A 25,896-nucleotide genomic window follows, 5' to 3' on the forward strand; every position below is an offset into this window, starting at 1 on the left:
AGAAATTGTGTTGATGTCTGGTAAACGCAGTACCCGGGTCATTGCAGCGGATTTCAATGCAAGACACCCTATGCAAGAAAACTGTCACTATTCCCATGTTATTTAGGTATATCCATATAAATGGCCCACCTAAAAAAGTTTGCCTCATCACTGAACATAATGTTCTGTGTAAACTGAGGGTCCTGTTCCAATGTTTGTTTTGCCCATTCTGCAAATTCAGTGCGCCGATCTGGGTCATCCTCATTGAGATGCTGCAGCAGCTGGATTTTGTAAGGGTGCCATTTGTGAGTAGCAAATATCCGCCAAAGGGATGTTCGACTGATGCCAGATTGGCGTGCTGAATTTGCAGAATGGGTAAAACAAAAATGTTCAGAAACTTTCCCACGCTAATTTGCTCATGTCCAGTCAGGCGTGAAGGCTGTGCAGGCAGCTTTTCATTCATTCCGCACTGGTTTACAGCCGGCTCAGAAGCATTAGCACCACTCCCGGTTGTAAACTATTTAAACCCTTGAGAAGGATTGCAGCATGGGATTTGACTGTACGGCGGATAGGTATGTTATATTGTTGCTTTTTTATTTTTCATTTTTTACAGGAGAACAAGGGTTTCGATTGGTACATCCCGGTTTCCGTTGTCTGCGCATGAGCAGAGGGTCCCAGTGGCGCACTCCTTCTGCACGGCATTCTGGGGGAGGGTAATGACCCGGAAGCTCCACCCTGTCATGGCAGCCACCAACAGGTATATCAGACTGCCTTCTGTCAAGGGTAAGCGCCTGGGTAACACCTGTGTGTCCTGGTGGTACGGCTTGGTATTGCCGCTGACATTCCTACGCTCTGGTCTCCTCTGTCCTCTGCCTCTTTGAAGGCCTCTTTCACTGACGGCGTGCAGATGTGACATCACAGAGGATTTCCTCCCCACATGCCGGAGTTGAGTGCCGAATGCCGCTGCACCTGAGACCTGGGTGTGGTGGTGCCATATACGACGTACAATTGGTCTACCACTTGGTATGAATGCCATAAAAACCGGACAGTTCCTGAGACATGACATGCACGCCTCCCTGTGAAAAAGCGAAACGCATCGGAACTTCAGTGATTCTGTGGACAGGCGACAAATATGGGTATGTGTCGATGGTTATATGATTAGTAACATATCTTTCTATTTGCACTTGGCACTTTAATGACTATTATCGGTCGGATTTAATGCATGTTGATGTGTTGGTATATTTACAAATGCCACATGATCCCAGAGCCTGTATTTATTCCATCTATCCTGTTTTGTGCACTTTACTTGGGTAAAAATTCCTTTCCTCTGTATTTGTGATATGTTGTCAATTTATGACATGGACATTTTATATGAATTATACTTTGAATAAAATTTATTACCTTGTTAACACTCTTCTTGTGAGTGGTGTGTTTTGGATATGGTGTATCCATTTGGTGTAATAATGAGGCACTAGTAGGAGCCTTTTGGCATGGTCTGTCAGGTCACATTAAGGACGAGCTTGCAGGTCGAGATACCCCAGTTTCTCTGGAGGATTTAATTTTCCTCGCTACTTTTATCGACCTGCGGTTCCAGGAGCGTTCTCGTGAAGCCATTCGTGAGAGGAGATCTGGTCTCCCATCTTCTTCTGATCTTAGGCCACTTGGTCCACGTCCCATAGAGTCATCGCCTTCTGCTGCTCCGGAACTGATGCAAGTGGATCAGCTTAAATTGTCGGAGCAACGACGCAAGGAAAGACATGCACAGGGTCTCTGTTTCTATTTCGGTGGTGCTTCACATTTGCTTCGTTCCTGTCCTGAGCGTCTGGGAAACTATTCCACCTAGAACGGGTAAGGGAGGCCTCCCTAGGTGTAAGTGATTCCTCTCTTCCCCTAATTTTGTCAGTTCAACTCTCTTTAGGTTCCAAACGCTACTCTATGGAGGGTTATGTGGATTCGGGCACGGCAGGTAACTTCATTAGGCAAGAAGAGGTCAAGAAGTATCGGATTCCTGTCAGGACCTTGGAGAACCATTTATTGATTTCTTTGGTGGACGGCAGACCTTTACCAGAGACTGTCACGAAGGTTACCAAAGAGGTGGAGTTACAAGTGGGCCTCCTGCATTGGGAGAGGATAGCCTTTTATGTTCTCTTTAATTTGTCTGACCCTCTTCTTCTTGGACTATTGTGGTTAAGGGCACATGAGCCAACTCTTCACTGGCGCTTTAGGGACATACTTCGTTGGGGCCTGTCCTGCCAGGAGAAGTGTCTACTATCGGTTCAACCAGTTCGCATCTCCCATCCTTTTTCCGCTTCCACTGGATTACCAGCCGCATACTGGTCCTTCGCGGACGTCTTCAGAAAGAAAGAGGCAGAAAGTCTTCCTCCACATCGACCGTATGACTGCCTGATTGAGCTCATTCCTGGCGCCACCCCTCCTAGGGGTAGAATCTATCCTCTCTCCCCAACTGAGACCCAGGCTATGTCGGACTATGTCCAGGAGAATTTGGACAGCGGATTTATTCGGAAATCCTCTTCGCCCGCCGGGGTTGGATTCTTTTTCGCCAAAAAAAAAGACGGTTCTTTTCGCTCCTGTATTGACTACAGAGTTCTGAATGACATCACAGTGAAGAACAAGTATCTGCTACCGCTGATCCCGGAGCTTTTTGATCGCTTGAGGGGAGCACGGATCTTCACTAAACTTGATCTTCGTGGAGCCTATAATTTGATCCATATCCGCTTCAAGGATGAGTGGAAGACTTTGTTCAATACTCGAGATGGGCACTACGAGTATTTGGTCATGCTCTTTGGACTCTGCAATGCTCCAGCTGTCTTCCAGGAGTTTGTCAATGATATTTTTCGTGACCTCTTGTACTCCTGTGTTGTGGTATATTTGGATGACATCCTCGTCTTCTCCCCGGACCTATCGTCCCATAGACGGAATGTTCGACAAGTGTTACTATGTTTGAGGGAGAACCGTCTCTATGCCAAATTCGAAAAATGTATTTTCAAACAGACGTCTTTACCATTTTTGAGATACATCAACTCCAATGCGGGGTTATGGATGGATCCTGAGAAAGTGTCCGCCATCCTCTCGGAGTTAGGGCCATTCAAGGATTCCTCAGTTTTGCAAACTATTACCGACAGTTCATACCTCATTTCTCCTCTCTGAACACGCCAATCTCGGCACTCATTCACAAAAGAGCCAACCCCAACGTTTCGTCTACAGAGGCTAAGGACGCCTTTCTGTCTTGAAACAGGCATTTGCAATAGCTCCTGTGCTCCACCGTCCTGAAGCGAGCAGGCCATTCGTCCTCGAGGTGGATGCTTCCTCTACTGGAGCTAAGGCTAGTTTCACACTAGCGTTTATTTCCTGCAGCGCACGGCGCCGCTAAGCCCTGCCAGCTCCCTGCCCGCCCCATCCGGGCATCAGCGCCTACTAGCGCACATGGACGCTTGCGATCTGCGCACCCTATCTTTAGCATAGGGTGCGCAGATCATGCGCTGGCCGTGCGCTAGTAGGATTTTAGCGTGCGCTGCGCACTTTTGAAGGTGCGCCGGTGTGCGCCGAATGCAGCATGTTGCATTTTGGCGCGCACGGCGCACCTTCAAAAGTGCGCAGCGCACACTAAAATCCTACTAGCGCACGGCCAGCGCACGATCTGCGTACCCTATGCTAAAGATAGGGTGCGCAGGTCGCAAGCGTCCATGTGTGCTAGTAGGCGCCGATGACCGGATGGGGCGGGCAGGGAGCCGACAGGGGGCGGGGCTTAGCGGCACCGTGCGCTGCAGGAAATAAACGTTAGTGTGAAACTAGCCTAAGACAGTGCTGTCTCAGAAGTCTCTGTCCAGCCGCCTAGTCACCTGCGTTTTTTTTCTCCAAGGCATTCTCTACATCCGAGCATAATTACTCCATCGGTGACAAAGAACTGTTGGCCGTTAAGTTAGCTCTAGAGGAGTGGCGGTATCTGCTCGATGGGGCAGTTCATCCCTTTGTAATTTTTTTTTATAAGAATCTAGCGTATATCCAATCTGCACAGGGGCTCAATCTCCGGCAAGCTAGGTGGTCCCTGCTTTTCTCTCGCTTTGACTTTGAGCTTCACTTCCGGCCAAGCAACAAGAACATCAAAGCGGACGCTCTGTTAAGGTCTCTCCAGCCAGCTGACACTGAAGAGGACCTATCTCACATCATTTATCCTTCCCAGATAATCTCTTTGGCTCCTCTAAGTCTTGCTGCCCTACCCCCAGGTAAGACGCTTGTCGCCGAATGAGACAGAGTGAGGGTGTTACTCTGGGGTCATTCCTCTAAGTTTGCTGGTCACGTTGGAGTGAAGAAGACTCTCCTCCTTATCTCTCGCCATTATTGATTGCCCTCCCTCCATCAAGATGTGAAAGACTTTGCCTCTTCTTGTCCTTCCTGCACCAAAAACAAGATTTCGAGACAATTGCCCGTGGGTCCCCTGCAGCCTCTTCCGATACCGTCTGCAACAAGGCAAAATATAGCGATGGACTTCATCACCGACCTTCCTCGCTTCTCAGGGTGTACAGTCATTCTAGTGGTTGTGTACCGGTTTTCCAAGAAGGCTCACTTTGTCCCATTGCCTGGTTTACCCTTGGCACCCGAGTTGGCCAGAACTTTTATTAGTTATATCTTCAGAATCCATGGTTCCTGCAACACCTCATGTCTGACAGAGGAGTACAATTCACTTCCCGATTCTGGAGAGCCATCTGTAAGCTTATGGATGTGACGCTGGACTTCTCTGCCTTTCACCCACATACCAACAGCCAGGTGGAATGTACCATCCAGATCCTGATGTCTTACCTTCGACATTTTTCCAAAGCCCACCAGGACAATTGGGTCAATCATCTTCCTTGGGCAGAGTTTGCGTACAACAATCACCCCAGCGAAGCATCCACCATGTCTCCCTTTTTTGTCGTTTCTGGACAACATCCTAATATGCCTTTACTGGTTCGTCACGTCTCAGGCGTGCCTGCAGCTGACTCTCTGTCCATAGAGTTCTCGAAGATTTGGGAAGAGACCAAGAGAGTCCTGGTTAACGCAGGAGATAGGATGAAGAGATAAGCTGACAGACGGCGCCTGGACTCTCCTCCTTACCATCCCAGTGATAAAGCCTGGCTCGCTACCAAGTATATCAGACTCAAGATGCCTTTGTGCAAGTTGGGTCCCCGATACATTGGTCCTTTCGAGATTCTGGCTTGAATTAATGACACAGCCTACAAATTGAGGTTGCCTGCCTCGCTTAGGATTCATAATTCCTTCCATACCTCCCTCCTCAAGCCCGCGGTGTTCAACCATTTCCATTCTATGTCCAGTAGCACTTCTCGCCCTATTTGCATTGGGGATGTTTTTGAGGTGAAGGATATACTTGCCATGAAGAAAGTAAGAGGGTGAACATATTTCTTAATTGACTGTAAGGGTTTTGGTCCTGAGGAGATGTTGTGGGAAGCTCAGGGGAGAACATCTCTGCACACCGTAACCTTGGAAGGTTTTTTTCCAGCATTAAGAAGGGTGGGTAGAGAGGAGGTACGGTTACACCCACCCGGTCCCACGATACTTACCTGGGCTCCCACTGTATCGCTGGACGGGGTCTGTGTCGTGCCTCGCTGGTACCTCCGGGTTTCCGTGGTCCGTGCATGCGCTGAGGGTCCCGGCGGCCCACTCCTTCTGCATGGCATTCTGGGGGGAGGGTCATGACCCGGAAGCTCCACCCTGTCATGGTGGCCACCACCAGGTATATCAGGCTGCCTTCTGTCCTGAGTATCACCTGTGTGTCCTGGTGGTACCATTTGGTTTCGACGCTGACATTCCTGCACTCTGGTTTCCTCTGTCCTGTCCGCTTCCCAGTTTGTCCCCTGCCCTGACCTCAGCCCTGTATGCTTCCCAGCATGTGCTCTGTCCTGACCTCTGCCCTGTATGCTTCCCAGCGTGTCCTTTGCCCTGACCTCAGCCCTGCACAATTCCCATCGTGCGCTCTGTCCTGCTCTGATCTCAGTACACCTTCAGCCTGCGCTCTGCCCAGTCCTTGTCGCGTTCCCGAAGATCCTAGTTCTGTTCCTGCCCTGTGCCCTCATCTTTCCAGGTATTGCTTTCCCACTCCTGCTACCAGTCCCTTATGCGCTCCCAGTCCTCTCTGTCTCCTACGAGCCGGCCCTCAGGTACTAGCTCTTGCAGTGCTTTCCCCCCGGGCCTGCCCCTAATGCTCCCTGTATAGGGGTCGGTTTCACTTGGCCACCTCGCCCGGGGTCAGTTGGGTCCACTTTAGGAACCGTGACAATTGGGACTTTAAAAAAGATAGCAAAAATGTGTGTTTAGTTATTTCATTAAAAGACTTTATTCTTAATGTGTGTGGTTTTTTAACCCTTTCATACTATTGGATAATTAATGGATTGGTGTCTTATTGACACCTCTCCATTATTAACCAGGCTTAACGTCACCTTACAATACAAAGGTGACATTAACCCCTTATTACCCCATATGCCACCCGCTACAGGGAAGTTGGAAGAGAGAAGCTAAGTGCCGAAATTGGCGCATCTTACAGATGCGCCTTTTCTGGGGTGGCTGGGGGCAGATGTTTTTAGCCGGGGGGCAATAACCATAGTCCCTCTCTAGGTTATTAATATCTGCCCTCAGTCACTGGCTTTCCCTCTCTGGCGGAGAAAATTGCGCTCGAGCTCATGACATTTTTTTCCGTTAATTAATTCTTTAATTTAACACCTAACATTATTAGTGAGGGACATATATAAATCTTACGGATATGCAATGGTTTACTGTATGTAAACCATGTCTCATAGCCTGTCGGGTTTTGCATTGATTTTACAGTAGCTGACAATTAAATTATCACCTATTCTGCTAGCTGTATCTCTATGAAATATAAATTTATATATATATATATATATATATATATATACACACTCACTGGCCACTTTATTAGGTACACCTGTCCAACTGTGTGTTAAGACTTAATTTCTAATCAGCCAATCACATGGCGGCAACTCAGTGCATTTAGGCATGTAGACATGGTCAAGACAATCTCCTGCAGTTCAAACTGAGCATCAGTATGGGGAAGAAAGGTGATTTGAGTGCCTTTGAACGTGGCATGATTGTTGGTGCCAGAAGGGCTGGTCTGAGTATTTCAGAAACTGCTGATCTACTGGGATTTTCACGCACAACCATCTCTAGGGTTTACAGAGAATGGTCCGAAAAAGAAAAAAAATCCAGTGAGCGGCAGTTCTGTGGCCGGAAATGCCTTGTTGATGCCAGAGGTCAGAGGAGAATGGGCAGACTGGTTCGAGCTGATAGAAAGGCAACAGTGACTCAAATTGCCACCCGTTACAACCAAGGTAGGCAGAAGAGCATCTCTGAACGCACAGTGCGTCGAACTTTGAGGCAGATGGGCTACAGCAGCAGAAGACCACACTGGGTACCACTCCTCTCAGCTAAGAACAGGAAACTGAGGCTACAATTTGCACAAGCTCATCGAAATTGGACAGTAGAAGATTGGAAAAACGTTGCCTGGTCTGATGAGTCTCGATTTCTGCTGCGACATTCGGATGGTAGGGTCAGAATTTGGCGTAAACAACATGAAAGCATGGATCCATCCTGCCTTGTATCAACGGTTCAGGCTGGTGGTGGTGGTGTCATGGTGTGGGGAATTTTTTCTTGGCACTCTTTGGGCCCCTTGGTACCAATTGAGCATCGTTGCAACGCCACAGCCTACCTGAGTATTGTTGCTGACCATGTCCATCCCTTTATGACCACAATGTACCCAACATCTGATGGCTACTTTCAGCAGGATAATGCGCCATGTCATAAAGCTCGAATCATCTCAGATTGGTTTCTTGAACATGACAATGAGTTCACTGTACTCAAATGGCCTCCTCAGTCACCAGATCTCAATCCAATAGAGCATCTTTGGGATGTGGTGGAACGGGAGATTCGCATCAGGGATGTGCAGCCGACAAATCTGCGCCAACTGTGTGATGCCATCATGTCAATATGGTCCAAAATCTCTGAGGAATGCTTCCAGCACCTTGTTGAATCTCTGCCACAAAGAATTGAGGCAGTTCTGAAGGCAAAAGGGGGTCCAACCTCTTACTAGCATGGTGTACCTAATAAAGTGGCCAGTGAGTGTATATATATATATATATATACACACACACACTAGCTGAAGAGTCCGGCGTTGCCTGGGCATAGTAACTAACTGTGGTTAGTTATAACAAATTATAATGATTATATTGCACATAAAAACATTTCACATCATATATTCAACACTACAGATTTGCAAAACAAATTAACTAAACGATTACCTAAGTATTGATAGTATTTTATTTTCAACTCATTCAAGAGCCTTTTGATAAACAACATTTTTGGTTTTTCCTTTCGGTGCAAAGATGAACAGATTTTTGGCAGTTCCAACTTTTGAACAGGCCACGTAAAGTTGACCATGAGAAAAACATGGAGATTGCAAATCAATCTCTACTACTGTCAAGGACTGTCCCTGAGCCTTGTTAATGGACATTGCAAATGCCAGTCGAAGAGGAAGCTGGAGGCGTTTAAAATCAAAAGGCAAATCAAATGGAATGAGTAATTCTTGGAATGAAAATGTCCTCTCCTTTGGCACATCCTGTTGCTGAGCTGTGTATCCAACCCTATCCTGAGGAATACTGCCTCCTGAGCTGTGTACCTAATCTTATCCTGTGTTTTACTGTCTCATGAGCTGTGTATCTAATCCTATCCTGTGTGTTACTGTCTGCTGAGCTGCGTATCTAATCCTATCCTGTGTGACACTGTCTGCTGAGCTGTGTATCTAATCCTTTCCTGTGTGATACTGACTGCTGAACCGTGTATCTAATCCTATCCTGTGATACTGTCTGCTGAGCGGTGTATCTAATCCTATCCTGTGTGATACTGTGTGCTGAGCTGTGTATCTAATCCTATCCTGTGTGATACTGTGTGCTGAGCTGTGTATCTAATCCTATCCTGTGTGATACTGTGTGCTGAGCTGTGTATCTAATCCTATCCTGTGTGATACTGTGTGCTGAGCTGTGTATCTAATCCTATCCTGTGTGATACTGTGTGCTGAGCTGTGTATATAATCCTATCGTGTGTTACTGACTGCTGAGCTATGTATCTAATCCTATCCTGGTGAAATGAAAGATGCTTAGTAATTGGTTGCTATGGGCAACACAGGCAGTGTACCTGTTGTGGTCCAGAAGATGTGCCTATGGGATGGAGGATGTGTGATGGGTATATGGGCAGGGAGGGGGTGATTCATTTCTGTCATGTGCTCTCTGCTCCTTTCTGGGGGGCAGACAATGGCTGGGAGCTTATGTTCCCAGGGATGCTAGATTTCTCCCACACGGTCAGTGTCTGCTGAGGTGTTGTGGAGTGGGAAAACACAGCTCAGCTTCTTTTAAACAGCTCTGGTGAAAAGAAAGATGCTTAGTGATTGGGTGAGGCTATGTGGAGTGGGCAGGGCTGATACACATTTTTTATATATATATATATATATATATATATATATATATATATATATATATATACACAGTATGTGTGTCAATTACGTATATATATATATTGTGTATATGTGTGTGTATGTTATCTATTCTTTATTAACCCTGTCAGTGTGATTTTACTGTATCGCGCACTGAATTGCCGGCTTTTGTTAAAGGACACCGGTGCATATTTTTCTCAAGTCACACGCATGGTCCATGTGTAATCCATTTTTTTCTCGCCCCCATAGAATTGTATTGGCGAGTCTCTGGCGTAATACGGTGCAAATCGTAGCATGCTGCGATTTCCTCCGCACGTATAATACGGGCTAGAAAATAACGGATGATGGGAGCTGCCCATAGATTAACATTGGTCCGAGTGCTATGCGATGGGATTATTTTTCCATCATAGTCTTTTTCTGCAAGCTCTTTTCTCTCCCCCTTCCCCCCTTTTTTCCCCCTTATCCCTATTTTAATTTATTTCTTCATTCTGTGCTATAGTTGTTTCAGCAGAGTCTTTTAGACTCCAAGACGATTTATGCTTCTTAGCAGCCTACTTTACACATGTAAGTTGTTTGCCAATACTGTTATGTTTTTTATTTATTCATGGACTATTTATGGGATTATGTTAGTACTTTTATTGTTCTACTAGATGGTGGCCCGATTATAAAGCATTGTGTATTCTAGAATATGTATGTAGTTTATTTATGAAGATTTAATAATAATGCACTCCCCAATCCTGATATGCATGGTCCTCTCACCCCCCAATCCTGATATGCATGGTACCCCTCACCCCCCAATCCTGATATGCTTGGTACCCCTCTATCCTGGTATGCATGGTCCCCTCACCCCCCAATCCTGATATGTATGGTCCCCCTCACCCTCCAATCCTGGAATGCATGGTCCTCTCACCCCCCAATCCTGGTATGCATGGTCCCCTCACCCCCCTATCCTGGTATGCATGGTCCCCCTCACCCCCCCTATCCTGGTATGCATGGTCCTCTCACCCCCCAATCCTGGTATGCATGGTCCCCCTCACCCCCCAATCCTGGTATACATGGTCCCTTTCACCCCCCTTTCCTGGTATGCACGGTCCCCTCACCCTCCTTTCCTGGTATGCATGGTCCCCCTCGCCCCCCCTTTCCAGGTATGCATGGTCCCCCTCACTCCCTTTTCCTGGTATGCATGGTCGTGAGAGCACGACGTCATGAATAGTCTTTGGCGCAAAGCCATACTGGGACAGGAAGATGCCAGGCGCGTGGTGAGAGGATGGAAAGAGTCCGGGGGCCGTCCGAAGGTGAGTATATCACTATTTTTTATTTTAATTCTATTTTTTACGCATTTATGGTACCCAGGGTTCGGAGGCGTCTCCTCTCCTCCGGATCCTGACTACCATCTGCACATTAGGCCGCGACCAATCAGTGAAGCGGGATTTCCACGACAGACAGACAGAATTAGACGATTATATATAGATGTATGTCATCCTCTTTATTGAATCACCCTGATGTGACACTGATGTCCTCATTTGTCTTTTAGCGATGTTTGAAAAAGACCCGGCGGGGTCGAAACATCACTTAACATGCTTTTTGTACACCAAACAAGCATTACTATGATTGTGGTGTAATTTTTTCACAAGAATTAAATGAATCACCTTGCATTTGTCTGAGTGCATCTGATTCATTCTTTCTACAATTTTGGATTACTCCAGTTCAGCCAGCACCTCCCATTCTGTAAGAGCTGTGTGCGCCATCTTATATTCTGATACTATTTTTTGTAGTCAATGCATATAACATTGTATATATGTGCACATAGTATAGTATATAGCACCCAGTATACAGATTAGTATACGGCTCATATATAACAGATGTAGGCAAACTGCTGCAATCAGACTAGAGATAGCCAAAAGCCAGAAAACACTTGTCCACAGGCCGCACCATACAGCCGCCCTGCATCCAGTTTTCACCACTATCTGCATCTTTAGGATGCAGATAGCAGTGAATATAATGGTAGAGGATGGAACCGCCGACTCCTTACACCAGTCAGTGTGTGCGTCACTACATCGCTTCTGCTGTGCAGAGAGTAAGTGCATACAGCAAAGACAGGAGCACAGCACCAGGGGAACGGGAGCTAGGTATGCTTTTTTTTTTTTAATATGTGTGTGGGATTTGTTCCTGTTTAAAGAGGGCTTTGTGATGGCTCATACTGTTTATAGGGGGCTATGTGAGGGTTCATGCTGTATAAAGAGGGCTATGTGACGGCTCATACTGTATATATGTGTAGATGGGTAGGTAGCTGGCTTAGTGATAGAAAACAAAGAGTGGTTATTAATGGGGCATACTCAGATTGGGCCAGGGTTACTAGTGGGGTACCACAGGGTTCTGTATTGGGCCCCCTACTATTTAATATATTAATGATCTAGTGGATGGCTTACACAGTAAAATATCAGTATTTGCAGATGATACAAAACTATGTAAGGTAGTTAACACAAAGGAGGACAGTTTGCAACTACAGACAGATTTGAGTAAATTGGAGAATTGGGCTGAAAAATGGCAAATGAGGTTTAACACAGATAAGTGTAAGGTTATGCACATGGGAAGGAGAAACAGATGCTACAATTACTTACTAAATGGGAAACTGCTGGAGAAATCAGACATGGAAAAAGACTTAGGCATCTTAGTCAATAAGAAGCTAAATTGGAGTGCCCAGTGACAGGCAGCTGCCACCAAAGCAAATAGGGTCATGGGATGCATTAGAAGAGGTCTGGGGACACGAGATGAAAACATAATTCTCCCTCTGTACAAATCACTCGTCAGACCACACTTGGAGGATTGTGTGCAATTTTGGACGCCGGTGCTCAAGAAAGACATTACTGAACTTGAAAGGGTTCAAAGGCGGGCTACTAAAATGATAAATGGAGTTGGTTCACTACAATACCTAGAACGGTTATCAAAATTAGGTCTATTTACTCTAGAAAAGAGAAGACTTAGGGGAGACCTAATATATATGTTCAAGTATATCAGAGGGCAATACAGAGATCTCTCCAATGAACTGTTTGTACCAAGGACAGTGACAAGAACAAGGGGGCATTTTCTTCGTTTGGAGGAAAGACAATTTCTGCACCAGCATAGAAGAGGGTTCTTCATGATAAGAGCAGTGAGGCTCTGGAATTCTCTTCCTGAGGAAGTGGTGATGGCCAACTCACTGAATGTATTTAAGAAAGGAATGGATGCTTTTCTTGTGAGTAACAGTATAGAAGGTTACAAATAACATAATATTATAGGTAGATGGTTGACCCAGCTTAGGAGTCGGGAAGGAATTTTTTTCCCTATGGAGAAAATTGGCTTCTACTCTGTGGGTTTTTTGCCTTCCCCAGGATCAATAATGCAGAACAGCTGCACTAAAAATAGGCTGAACTAGATGGACATAAGGTCTTCCTTCACCCTTCAAAACTATGTTATTAGGGAATGTAGAAGAACAGACACTGGACACACCTGGTAAAACTGCGGTAGGACGTTTATTGTTTCTTGCACATAATTTGATAACATTTAGATGGATTGAGACGAACCCTCCTATAACACGTGATTAACAAAGTCATTACTACAGTACTGTATGAGAAAGGGATTTATTCTAAACGCTAAAGCCAAAAATGAGAGAATCCGGGCCTCGTGGCTGGATCCTCCGGACCTCCAGCGTGTTAGTACGAGGAGGGTCTTTGTCCCTGGAGCTTGTCTACTTGGTATAATGAGACTCTGATCTTGTTCATATAAAGAGCATGTGAGAATAATATAAACTGCCTAAATATGAGGACCTTGTCTGATGTATATGTCCTTGTAAAGAGAACTATGGAGATAGCGCTATTCTTCTGTATAAAATATGTGATGTTGCTGTAGCCCTAATATTTCTGCACAGGGATCTCGGAGTATATAATCTTACCCCAGTATTATGGATTGAGATTAGGAAGGTGGAGAGAGGGAGACATTTTATCTTAATTGGAATGGATCATACCAGGCGTTCCAACAAAGAAGGAATGGATCATACATGTAAATAGTACTTTACAATGTCAGCATGTTTATCATAGAAAAGTTAAAAATGTTTGTTCACACACAGAGATGGTGGATTGAAAGAGATTGATGAATGGCAGATCGCCGAGATTGGGAGTTAGGAAGAAGAGGGAGGAGGAACTGGTGGGTATTTTGGGAGGTTTAAGGGAAGGTGTAGCAATACTCTTGTCCTCATACTGAATATATAATTATATAACTGAAAAATATACAATGAACTTGGAAAATTGCATTTAATTTTCTGTTTAAACAACAGATGTATATTAATAACAATGTTTTAATTCAAATGTAAGTACTCACTTGTTTTCTCATTTACTTACATGTCATTACTTTGACTCTGTTGTGTGTTTTCTTGTGCAGTTTCTCAAAAATATATAATTTCATTCTATGTGAGTTTTCCTTTGCGGTCAACACAATATGATTTTCGAGTAACACATTTCCCACCTTCTAGGTAAGAGAATGACTTCTCAATTTGTGAGATAATTAATGTTTAGTAAGATTCCTTTTATTGCTAAAATATTTTTCATATTCTGAACATGAAAATGGTTTCTACCCTGTGTGAATTTTCTGATGTAAAACAAGACGTGATTTGTATGCAAAACATTTACCACATTCTGGACATAAATATGGCTTCTCCCCTGTGTGACATCTCTGGTGACTAACCATATTTGATTTCTGCTTAAACTGTTTTCCACATTCTGAACATGTAAATGGATTCTCCCCGGTGTGAGTTCTTTGATGAGTAAAAAGATGTGATTTATCTCTAAAACATTTCCCACATTCTGAACATGAAAATGGCTTCTCCCCTGTGTGAGTTTTCTGATGTGCAACAAGAATTGCTTTGTGTGCAAAACATTTACCACATTCTGAACATAAATATGGCTTCTCCCCTGTGTGATATCTCTGGTGACTAACCATATTTGATTTCTGCTTAAACTGTTTTCCACATTCTGAACATGAATATGGCTTCTCCCCGGTGTGAGTTCTCCGATGTTCAACAAGATTTGATTTATATGCAAAATATTTCCCACATTCTAAACATGAAAATGGCTTTTCGCCTGTGTGAGTTCTTTGATGTTTGTTAAGATGACTTTTCTTTGTAAAACATTTCCCACATTCTAAACATGAAAATGGCTTTTCCCCTGTGTGAGTTCTCTGGTGTTTAGCAAGATTTACTTTATTTACAAAACATTTCCCACATTCTGAACATGAAAATGGCTTTTCCCCTGTGTGAGTTCTTTGGTGTTCAACAAGTTTTGATTTAACTGAAAAACATTTACCACATTCTGAACATGAAAATGGTTTCTCCCCTGTGTGACTTCTCTGATGTGTAACAAGATTTGATTTTCTTGCAAAGCATTTCCCACATTCTGAACATGAATATGAATTCTTCCCTGTGTGACATTTTTTTTGTCCAACTAGCTCCAATTTCTGGTTAAAATCCCTCCCAGATTCTGAAGAAGAAAAACTTTCCTCCTCTGTGTGAATTTTTTGATGTGTAAAATCTGTTTTGAGGGAAAAACTTTCTTCATATTCTGCACTTGATAATGGTTTGTTTGCTGTAAGAGCAGTTCGATTTTTAACGCCTCTTTTGTGACTTTTATTTTTCTTACTACTCTGAGATGAATCAGAAGATAGGACCTGTTTAAAAGGATCAAATGATAGATCTTTACTGTGAAGGGATGATGGTATTTCTGGAATAGCGACATCAATGTCATTTATATCTTGTGTGACATCAAGGTCATCAGATTTAAAAACTGAAGATATCAGATGTCCTTCTGTGCTTCTGGTACAGTCATCTGCAAAAAATAAAGATTATTTTTTAACATATCCTGAACTATATTTTTTAACATTCCTGAAATACCCAAAGAAATTGCAAGTTACAGCAGGTTAAATAAGTATTGAATTTTCTAAGTAAATATATTTCTAAATGTGTCACTGACAAGAAATTCTCACTTGATGTCTGTAACCACCCATTCAATCCACACAGGTAAATCAATCAATCCATAGATGTCCATAAACTATGTGTAATAATGACAAATGGCACAGGGAAAAAGTTTTGAACTCCAAGAGCTATAGACCACCTGTGCAGAGCTACTGAAAGACCTGAAATCACAGGTATAATTGTTTCAAAGAAAACAATGAATAATACACTCAACCTCAATGGACTGTATGCACACTCACCACACAAGACTCCAAGGCTGAACAAAAAGCATATTCAAGCGCATTTAAAGTTTGTTAACCAACATTTAGACAAGCTTGTAAAATACTAGGAGAATATAGTCTCGACACAAGAGGCCAAAATTATATTCTTTGGATGCCATAAAACACACCATGTTTGGGGGCTAACATGAACTGCATATCACCCCAAAAACAACATACCAACATTGAAGTTTGGAGGTGGGAACATCATGGTGTGGGGCTGTTTTTCAGTAAACGGCACTAGCAAACTTCATGTACAGTGCCTACAAGTAGTATTCAACCCCCTGCAGATTTAGCAGGTTTACACATTCGGAATTAACTTGGCATTGTGACATTTGGACTGTAGATCAGCCTGGAAGTGTGAAATGCACTGCAGCAAAAAAGAATGTTATTTCTTTGTTTAATTTTTTTTTAAATTGTGAAAAGTTTATTCAGAGGGTCATTTATTATTCAACCCCTCAAACCACCAGAATTCTGTTTGGTTCCCCTAAAGTATTAAGAAGTATTTCAGGCACAAAGAACAATGAGCTTCACATGTTTGGATTAATTATCTCTTTTTCCAGCCTTTTCTGACTATTTAAGACCCTCCCCAAACTTGTGAACAGCACTCATACATGGTCAACATGGGAAAGACAAAGGAGCATTCCAAGGCCATCAGAGACAAGATCGTGGAGGGTCACAAGGCTGGCAAGGGGTACAAAACCCTTTCCAAGGAGTTGGGCCTACCTCTCTCCACTGTTGGGAGCATCATCCGGAAGTGGAAGGCTTATGGAACTACTGTTAGCCTTCCACGGCCTGGACAGCCTTTGAAAGTTTCCTCCCGTGCCGAGGCCAGGCTTGTCCGAAGAGTCAAGGCTAACCCAAGGACAACAAGGAAGGAGCTCCGGGAAGATCTCATGGCAGTGGGGACATTGGTTTCAGTCAATACCATAAGTAACATACTCCACCGCAATGGTCTCCGTTCCAGACGAGCTCGTAAGGTACCTTTACTTTCAAAGCGTCATGTCAAGGCTCGTCTACAGTTTGCTCATGATCACTTGGAGGACTCTGAGACAGGCTGGTTCAAGGTTCTCTGGTCTGATGAGACCAAGATCGAGTTCTTTGGTGCCAACCACACACGTGACGTTTGGAGACTGGATGGCACTGCATACGACCCCAAGAATACCATCCCTACAGTCAAGCATGGTGGTGGCAGCATCATGCTGTGGGGCTGTTTCTCAGCCAAGGGGCCTGGCCATCTGGTCCGCATCCATGGGAAGATGGATAGCACGGCCTACCTGGAGATTTTGGCCAAGAACCTCCGCTCCTCCATCAAGGATCTTAAGATGGGTCGTCATTTCATCTTCCAACAAGACAACGACCCAAAGTACACAGCCAAGAAAACCAAGGCCTGGCTCAAAAGGCAAAAAATCAAGGTGTTGGAGTGGCCTAGTCAGTCTCCTGACCTTAACCCAATTGAAAACTTGTGGAAGGAGCTCAAGATTAAAGTCCACATGAGACACCCAAAGAACCTAGATAACTTGGAGAAGATCTGCATGGAGGAGTGGGCCAAGATAACTCCAGAGACCTGTGCCGGCCTGATCAGGTCTTATAAAAGACGATTATTAGCTGTAATTGCAAACAAGGGTTATTCCACAAAATATTTAACCTAGGGGTTGAATAATAATTGACCCACACTTTTATGTTTAAAATTTATTAAAATTTAACTGAGCAATATAACTTTTTGGTTTGTAAGATTTATGCATCTGTTAATAAATCCTGCTCTTGTGTGAAGTTTGAAGGTTCTAACTTATTTGCATCTTATCAAACCTGCTAAATCTGCAGGGGGTTGAATACTACTTGTAGGCACTGTAATTGAAAGAAGGATGAATGGACAAATGTACTGAGACATTGTTGAAAAAATCTAATGCCATCTACTATGTTGATGAAAATGAAACTAGGATGGATATTTCAGCAAGACAATGATCCCAAACACACAGCTAAGAAAACTCTCAATTGGTTTCAAAGAAAGAAAATAAAACTGCTAGAATGGCCGAGCTAATCACTTGACCTGAATCCAACAGAAAACTTATGGAAGGAACTAAAAATCAGAGTTTATAGAAGGAGCCCACATGACCTTCAGGATTTGAGGAGTGTTTGTGTGGAAAAATATGACAAAATCACACCTGAGCAATGCCTGCTATTAGTTTCTCTACACAGGAGGCAACTTGAAGCTGTCATCACCAACAAAGGCTTACGTACAAAGTATTAATTCAATTTCAATAAACGCATTCAATACTTTCCGTTGTGTCATTTCTCATTATTACACATAATTTATGGACATATATGGCTTGATTTCTTTGCCTGTGTGGATTGGATGGGTTGTTACTGACATCTGGTGAGAATTTCATGTCAATAACATCTTTAGAAATATATGTACTTAGAAAATTGGTGATGTATTCAATAATTATTTCACCTGCCTTATGTAGCAAAATACAATTATTTACTAAGACAAAAACAGTAAATCTCCAACACTAGACCTCATAGCACAAACCAGTAGAACACGATGATCAACCCTCTCGGTTCGATCTGCCTCCCAGTTATTGAAATAATAATCCATAAAAAATGCTATGTAAGCCAAAATGACATTGAAAAGGATTTCTAATCCACCCCTCAAAAAACAAGACCCATTATCTGTCAATGGAGAAATACAGGGTTTTCACATTATTAGTAGATGGAGGACTCTTGAAAAGCAACATGGCTTCCATAAACCAATCCTGCAAAATCTGCTTTCTCAAAGCAAAATTCGCTCCTCGCTTTTGAGTTGTACAGTTTACCCAAACACTGTTAACGTGCACATGCAACAACGGGAAAAACACACTTAAAAATTTGTGATATGCGTGTCTTTAGAAACACAATCTGTGCATCGTTTAATTGAGCGCTTACCGTATTTTTCGCTTTATAAGACGCACTTTTGTTCCCCCCAAATTTTGGGGGAAAGTAGGGGGTGCGTCTTATAATCCAAATATACGGGGGAGGGGGGGTGTATATATATATATATATATATATATATATATACACTGCAGGGTCCAGGGGAGGTGGGGGCAGCTTTGGAGCGGTGCTGTGAGCTGGTAAAAGCTGCCGGAGGGAGCCTTTGATCTCCTGCTCCCGCTCATATAATATGCACTGCCGCTGTCCATCACCATGGTGCTGAAACCGCACCACGGTGACTGGCTGGGGGAGCGGCGCATATTATAGCTGCCTGCGCCCTCCTTTGATCGCACATGATCCCCTGTGTTAGATATCACCCCCATGCTGCTGCCCATAGTAAAATAAAAAACTCTTTCCTTACCTCCTCCAGCGCTGATCTCCCAGTGTCTCGGCTGCCGCTGTCATCAGGCACGCAGAGATGATATCACTCTGCTGTGCTGATCACATGACCGGCACTGAGAACCAGGAAGTGGAGGAGGAGCTCAACCACACTGAGGGAGACACGAGGAGGGACAGCGCTGAGAAGGTAAGGAAAGAGTTTATTTTACTAAAAGCAGCAGCATGGAGGCGATATCTAACACAGGGGGCAGTGTGTCAGCCACAGGGGGCCAGTGTGTCAGCCACAGGGGGCCAGTGTGTCAGCCACAGGGGGCCAGTGTGTCAGCCACAGGGGGCCAGTGTGTCAGCCACAGGGGGCCAGTGTGTCAGCCACAGGGGGCCAGTGTGTCAGCCACAGGGGGCCAGTGTGTCAGCCACAGGGGGCCAGTGTGTCAGCCACAGGGGGCCAGTGTGTCAGCCACAGGGGGCCAGTGTGCCAGCCACAGGGGGCCGTGTGTCAGCCACATGGGGCCAGTGTGTCAGCCACAGGGGGCCAGTGTGTCAGCCACAGGGGGCCAGTGTGTCAGCCACAGGGGGCCAGTGTGCCAGCCACAGGGGGCCAGTGTGCCAGCCACAGGGGGCCGTGTGTCAGCCACAGGGGGCCGTGTGTCAGCCACAGGGGGCCCGTGTGCCAGCACAAGGGGGCTATATTCAATATAAGGTGGCCATATCCAGATTAAGGGGACTAATTTTAGGATGGGGGGCTATGAGGGACATATACCCTATATGATTTGTTAGACGGACACTGGCATTATAAGACGGACCCCATTTATTAAAAAATTCTCTATTCCTTCACCACATTTGGGGGTGCGTCTTATAATCAGGTGCGTCTTATAAAGCGAAAAATACGGTATATGGCATATTTGTAATTTTTACTCTCCAATATTTATTGCGTGCTAGTTTCCAGAGAATACCTGTGGAGTCAAAATAGTCCCTACTTCTACATATGAATTTACTGAGGAAAACGGATTCAACTTTTAACTGTTTACTACTGTTCTGGTTTTCTACCTTTCTGGCACCTTAGGTGATCTGCAAATGGAGGTCGCAAACTATTTCAGCAGAATCTGCATTCCCAGAGCTAAGTGGCGCTCCTTTACTTCTCAGCCCCGCCATGTGCCCAAACAATATAGTATTGTCCAATTCATGAGAAGTTGAGACATATATTCTGATGTTCATTTTTTTCTAATTCCCATTTTTCATTCTTGCATTTAATTTTTTTTTAATTACTGTGATACACCTTAAGGGTTACATTTCCTGAATGTGCTTTTTGATACTGTGAAAAGCGCAATTTTCAAAACTAAATGCCCCTCAAAGTACCATATTATAAGACACACCACAAATTTTGGTATACGCGGCCGCGTTTCACTTCCTGCATATGCTGGGGATAAATTTGGCATCCATTGCCGCTCACGTGCTGCCGCCATGACACCCCACAGCCATCCTCCTACCCGAACTCAGGACCGGAGCGCTGCGGCACCCAGCACTTCTCAGGTACATCAGGGCACAGCAGGACATGATACTGCCTCCACCCGCTACCATACGGGCTCTGCAGGCCACTACAACATCAGGGAATTTCTTTTTTTTTTTTTTCACCCGGGCATCGCCTCACGGGCTGCATGCATCAGGGAGGGCCCAGTAAATGTGGCCTCCGAGACTTTCTACATTGCCCGAGCACCGATATGCCTCGCGAGCCACATGGCCACCATGTGCAACAGGGAGGGCACAGTAAATGTGGCCTCCGAGGCTTCTTTCCCACCTGGGCACCAATGTGTCTCGCGGGTTGCATGCATCAGGGAGGGAACACCAAACGTGGCCTCCGAAGCTCCTATCTTTACCCGGGCATTTGCTTTACAGGCTGTGGCCATGCTTCGCTCAGGGAGGGCATGGCAAAACGTGGCCTCCGAGGCGACTACCGATACCTGGTGACGGATGCAGCAGCATGGCTGCAAAAACCCATCTGACCAAGACACGGGCATCCTCTTCTTTCTTCTAAGGATTTTCATCTTGAGGGTTTCCCGTCAAGGACAGGAAACTAACTGATGCGGAGACAGGAGCCGCCCTTTTTATCTTGAAGGTTTCCGGTCCTTGAAGGGTGGATCCCCTCTCTCGTGGTGCCATGGGTGATGGAAAAAAAATAAAGGTACCACTAATGAAAACTACGTTTCACAGAAAAAAACAATCTCAGAATCACTAGGAACATGTTAAGATTTTAAAGTTATTATTATGTAAAGTGACATGTCAGATGTAAAATATGGGGCCTGGGGAGGAACAGAACTGGCTGCAGCAGAAAATGATTAGATGAGAGGATCTGGTGCAGTAACTACTGTACAAAAAAACTGTGATATCTCTGGAGTGACTATATCATATGACATGATAGCAATTAGAAATCCAATCTGTCTTGGGGACAATATTTTCTGTCAGATAACCTTCTTTAACCCCTTAATAACCGTCAATACGTCTTTTAACTGACCTGAAATATAGAGAATAGCATCCCCATACAGGTGACAATCCAGCAGCTGTTGGCTGTACACTACAACTGACAACTTGCTTCATCAGCCACGATCAGTGTTGTCACCGTCCATATCTGTTTAACCTCTTAAATGCTGCTGTCAATAATGACTATATCACTTAAATGTTTAAAAGAGTGTGGCTTCTCCCTCTTTATCCCCATCGGCACCCTGAGATCATGATTGTGTGGTCCTAATGTTTACCATGGCAGTTCACAAGCAAATGGTGGCCTTAGAGTCTGCCGGATACACTGACCTGTTCAGAAGTCAGTGACATTTAGGTGGTAAAAATCAACTTTTTCATTCCTATCATGTCACTTTGTCTTAATTCCTGAATAGCACCAGAAGGGTTAATAAACTCCCTGACAGCAGCTTTCAGTATGTCAGGAGGTGTTGTTTTTAAAATGGTATCACTTTAGGGGGTTTTCCAATATATAGGACCCCTAACGTCACTTCAAAACTGGATAGATTCCTAAAAAAACCACCATGGTTACTTACCGGTAGCCGGTTTTTCCGGAACCCATGACAGCACACCTGAGAGAGGGATCCGCCCCACCAGGACAGGAACCTACTGAGATATAAGGGACTGCACCTCTCCCCCGCTTCAGTTGGTTACAGAGCATGAGAGAACTTCCCAGTTAGTTACATGTTAATCCAACACCACATCACACAAATGCACCCTACTAATCGTGCACACCCATACGGTGAAAAGGGGGGGGGGGGGATATACGGGTACTGTCATGGGTTCCGGAAACACCGGCTACCAGTAAGTAACCATGGTGGTTTTCCCTTCACCCATTACAGCACACCTGAGAGATTTTTGGAGTCTTCAAAACACCTTAGGGAGGGACCACCGCTTGTAGCACCCTTCTACCAAAGGTTAAGTCAGCTGAGGAGGATAGGTTTAATCTATAGTGCTTAAAGAAGGTTGAAGGTGAGGCCCAGGTAGCGGCCTTACAAATTTGTTCAATCGATACCTCTGCCTTTTCAGCCCAGTAGGTCGTCACGGCTCTGGTGGAATGAGCCTTGATGCCGTCAGGAATCGGAACACTACTAGCTGAGTAGGCTACACTAATGGCCTCCCTAATCCATCTGGCAATAGTCCCTTTTGAAACCCCATAGGCTTTCCTGGCACCCTGAAAAGCTACGAATAGGGACTGGGACCTCCTCCACTGGCTAGTGACAGATATATATTCTAGCAGGGCTCTCTTAAGGTACTGTCACACTTAGCGATGTAACAGCGATCCCGACCAGCGATATGACGCGGTCAGGATCGCTGGTGCATTGCTAAGTGGTCGCTAGTGAGCTGCCACACAGGCAGATCTCACCAGCGACATAGCAGGGGTCGGGGGTCGCTACTTACCTGTCACACTAGGCGATCCCGACGTCCTCCCGCCCGGCTCCACGCTCGTCTCTAAACAGGAAGCGCCGCAGGAAGCTGATGACGAGAAACGGTCTAGGACGTTCTCGCGCGATCAGCGATAACCAGCGGGGGAGCCGGTCGTAGGTAAGTATCAGACATAGCGATATCGCTAGCAATATCGCTATAACGTCACAAGTTACAGCGATGTTGCTAGCGATATCGCTTAGTGTGACAGGCCCTTTAACGTCCAAATTATGGCATTTTTCCTCCCCTGAGTTCTTTGGATTTTCGCAAAATGATGGAAGGATAATCTCCTGACCTCGATGGAAATCTGATACTACCTTAGGTAGATAAGCGGGGTCTGTTCTTAATATCACCCTGTCCTGAAAAATTTGTGTATAGGGTGGATTCACTGAGAGAGCCTGCAAGTCGCTTACTCTACGGGCCGATGTAAGGGCCACTAAAATGATCGTTTTTAGGGTAAGATATTTTATGGGTAGTTGTTGTAAAGGCTCATATGGTTCTTTTGTAAGGGCCTCTAGTACCAGGTTTAAATCCCACGGGGCTATTCTAGGTATTGGGATAGGCCTAGACCTATGGCAGGATTTGATAAACCTGGCTACCCATCTATTTGCTGCCAAGTTGCAGTTATAGAGTGCACCTAGTGCAGATACCTGAACTTTAAGAGTGTTTACCGCTAACCCCAGCTGCAATCCTGATTGTAAAAACTCCAAGATGGCACTAATCGGGGGCTCTTGTTCTAACGGCTTACCTAGGAATTGCTGGAATTTATTCCATGTTCTGCCTTAGATACTGGTTGTCACTGGCTTCCTACTCTTTAGCAGGGTGGACACCAACTCGGGAGAGAACCCTCTATCCATTAGAAGCGACCTTTCAAATTCCACGTGGTCAGTTGGAATCCCTTGACCTGAGCGTGGAATATTGGACCTTGAGCTAGTAGGTCCGGGATTTCTGGCAGAACCCATGGATCTGAGAGGGACATCCTTCGTAGCAGAGTGAACCAGGGCCTTTTTGGCCAAAATGGGGCTATTAGGATCACCCTGGCTTGATCGTTCCTGATCTTCCTGACTACTGTTGGGATCAGGGCCACTGGGGGGAACGCACAGGCTAGTCTGAAGTCCCACGGAATCTGCAATGAGTCCACTGGCCATGGTTTTTCCCTCGGGTTTAGTGAGCAAAACCTCTCTATTTGCCTGTTGTTTTAAGTTGGCAAAGAGGTCTATCACTGGTTTCCCCCAAAGCTGTTGTTATTTTTTGAAAAACGGACCGATTTAGAGCCCATTCTCCTTGCCTCAGAGTATTGCAGCTCAGGAAATCGGCTTCTATATTTTCTGCCCCCTTTATGTGCAAGGCTGTTAGGGAGTGTAGGTGTTGTTTCGCTCTGCAAAAAATGTCGCTCGCTGCCTTCATTAGGGAGTGTGATCTTGTACCCCCCTGGTGGTTGATGTACGCCACCGTTACTTTGCTGTTCGACATGATCTGGACATTGCGACCCCTGAGTAGGTGAATGAAGTGGCTTAGGGCTTTGTTCACTGCCCACAGTTCTCTCAGGTTGAAGATGCGCCCATCTCTTGAGGCCTCCAGGAACCCTGGGCCACATGACCCCTTGGGTGTGCCCCCCACCCCGAGGAGCTCGCGTCTGTCAGTATTATATCGGTCGTCTGTCTGTCCCATGGCATTCCTGAAGCCAAGTTTGTCCTGTCCAGCCACCAGTTGAGAGAGTCTCTGGCCTCTAATGAAAGCTCCAGTCTTCCTTCTAAACGCCCTCTCAGCGATCTTTGCGCTGACAATACCACCCCCTGAAGCTGTCGGGTGTGAAATTGAGCCCACCTGACCGCCGGAATACAGGACGTCAGGGTACCTAGTAGAGACATCGCATTTCTCAATGTCATGTGAGGTTGGTCTCGGGCAGCCAAAGTCACCTTCTCTAATTTGGTATTCGGTAGTAACAAGCTTGCTGTTCTGAATCCAGGATAATCCTAGGAAGGTCTGTTTTCTTAGGGGTTGTAGTCTCGATTTTTTTAAATTTATCATCCACCCTAATTCCTGTAAGGTGTCGGTCACCCGGCTCAACTGTGCTGTATAGTGGTCCTCTGAGCTGCCCACTATTAGGAAATTGTCCAAATGGGGTATTATGACTGTGTCGTGAATTCGGAGGAAGGCTGTCACCTCCGCTATGACTTTGGTAAAGACCCTCGGGGCTATAGATATGCCAAATGGAAGGGCCCTGAATTGGAAATGCCTGAGCACACCCTGGATTTAGAGAGCCAATCTCAAGTATTTTTGATAACCTGGGTGGATGGGGATGTGATAATATAAATCGACTACGGCCATAAAACAATCTTGATGTAGCAGTTTTATGGCTGTAGCCACCGATTCCATCTTGAAGGTCTGATTTTTTATCCACCGATTGAGGCCTCTGAGGTTTATGATTGTCCTGAACGATTGATCTGGTTTTTTTTATCTGAAAAAGGGAGGAATAGAACCTGCTTGTCTACCAGGCTCAGGATCTCTGATTCTAAGTCCAACTGCTCTTCGATCGCCTTCCTAATAGGGGTAATGACAAACGCTGCTTTTGGCTGGCAAATAAAGGGGATCTTCAGGCCTTCTCTTATAATGCATAGAATTCAGGTATTGGAAGAGATCTTTCCCCAGGCCTGAGAAAAGAGTGCCAATCTCCCCCCTACCGGAATGCTGGCGTCATTGTGGGGATTTTTTTTGAAGTAGAGGTGCCTCCACCAAACATAAATCCGGACTCCATTTTTCTTTTATCTTCCCATCTTCTTCTATCGGCAGGAGGACGACCCCTGTTGAATCTTCCTCTCCGAAAGGGCGGCCTTCTCTGATCTGCTGGGAATCTGGGAAAGCCTTTCTTCCTATCGCTTGCTTTCTCCAGGATATCATCTAAG

General features: G+C 45.1%; 1 pseudogene; it reads right to left on the reverse strand.

Moving 5' to 3' along the window:
- Positions 1–12,983: 12,983 nt before the first annotated feature.
- Positions 12,984–25,896, reverse strand: part of LOC141052918 (uncharacterized) — a 49,475-nt pseudogene continuing 36,562 nt past the window's right edge.

This window comes from Dendrobates tinctorius, unplaced genomic scaffold (genome assembly GCF_039654945.1).
Source record: "Dendrobates tinctorius isolate UK_male_01 unplaced genomic scaffold, ASM3965494v1 ptg000164l, whole genome shotgun sequence".
Lineage (NCBI taxonomy): Eukaryota > Metazoa > Chordata > Amphibia > Anura > Dendrobatidae > Dendrobates > Dendrobates tinctorius.